Genomic DNA, 1,695 nt, shown 5'->3' with positions numbered 1-1,695 from the left:
AATGGCCGATCCAATAAAATGAGCAAAAAATACGATAGCGAATGAATTCGTAACAAATCGTGCAAATATTTACGCAAAAATGTTATTATGTGTTTGCGTATGTATTGCACATCGAAAATAATAAATCTGTAATTTTTTTGAATAAAAAAATGGCGGATATGAAATGAATATGATACCTATTAAGAAACAGCTTAACAGATTGAATATGCAGAATGATACAATTTCATTTCCTGATGTCTATCTGCCCATTCTTGATCGCTTACCCTCCTTCTAGTCGCTCTAATGTCTCCCACCCGGCATTATACGTCATTCTCCCACTCATATCGTGCCCCCTTCCTAGTCTCTTATGACTGTTTCTAGAATGTTCTTGCGACAGTTAACATTTATCTGGAATGATTCCGATAGAAGCAAAGGAGCTCGACTCGCGTTTGATTTGTTTGACATAAGTGGCGTTATGATGTGAAATTTATCGTGTACATTTGAATGGAGGTATGATATTTATTGACTAAAATTATAATTTATTTTATTGTTAAATTTTGAAATTTATTGAATGCGCGTTTGCCGAGAAATTTAAATTATGATATTGGAGATTTCACGTTTCAGATTGTATCGAATAACCGCGGGTTTAGAGCCATTTCGTTCCTTTTTTAAAAATTATTGTACATACTAACATAGCTTCGTTACGTTAATTTATTTTAAAATTATTGTACACACAAACAAATTATTATGACTAGTTTTGTAACGTTATGTATAGATCACAATTTGAAATGTAATGCGAATGACAACTTGAGGCCATAGACACGAATATCTGATGCTCGCAATGGAGTGCTATCCGTGTAGCTATTGTCGGAAGTTTATATGGTTCGCAGTTAGTCTGGACGGTTTGGATATGCACGTACCAGAATTTTTACTTTAACACATCTGTGGTATAAATTTGGTTTATTCTTACTTTGAAGATGACCTCGTGCTTAGGTCGAAACATCGTATTTTTATAGTTTGTTCCGTTCCGTTATATTATGTTTATATATATATATTGATTGAATATTTTAATTATTAGTTAGTAAGGATCAGATACACATGTCTTATGACAATGAGAATTTTTCAACAAATTATTGTATAGCGTTCACACGAAGTTTTACTTGTCACTGTATTATCGATATAAATACAATAAATTCATGGCTCTTAACTCTTGAGTAATTAAATGTTAATTTTACAATTAGTCTTAAAATGACGAGTATATATTATATGATGTTTATTGTATCTTTTTAAATCCTTCTCATTGAGGAACTCAATGATACATGTGATATATAAACGTATGTATATGTTTTAAATATGTTTTTTTTATAGTACTGTTCAAAGCATATTTGAAGCATTAAAAACATATTCAAGAAGAAACATAATATGTTTTATTCTTAAAAAAAAACATTAGTCTTTACCAACCCTGGTATATACAGCCATTAACAAAATTATTAGGCACCCTTGCTTTTTCTAAATTTTTCACAACTGAATGTGCATAAGCTCTCTATTTGCGTGTTGTTTTCATGCTACTGACTTTGTGAGAAGGTCAAGCAACTGAGGCATATAAGTTTCTTAGAGAAATGATAATATGTACAAGACTGTTTAGTGTGCATTTCGATTTCGAATAATATGGACGTTATCAGTCTTGTTTCGAGCAATTGCTAAGCAATTCTTTAT

This window comes from Trachymyrmex cornetzi, unplaced genomic scaffold, assembly GCF_001594075.2.
Source record: "Trachymyrmex cornetzi isolate Tcor2-1 unplaced genomic scaffold, Tcor1.1 scaffold437, whole genome shotgun sequence".
Taxonomy (NCBI): domain Eukaryota; kingdom Metazoa; phylum Arthropoda; class Insecta; order Hymenoptera; family Formicidae; genus Trachymyrmex; species Trachymyrmex cornetzi.
Note: the sequence above shows the minus strand (reverse complement) of the source record.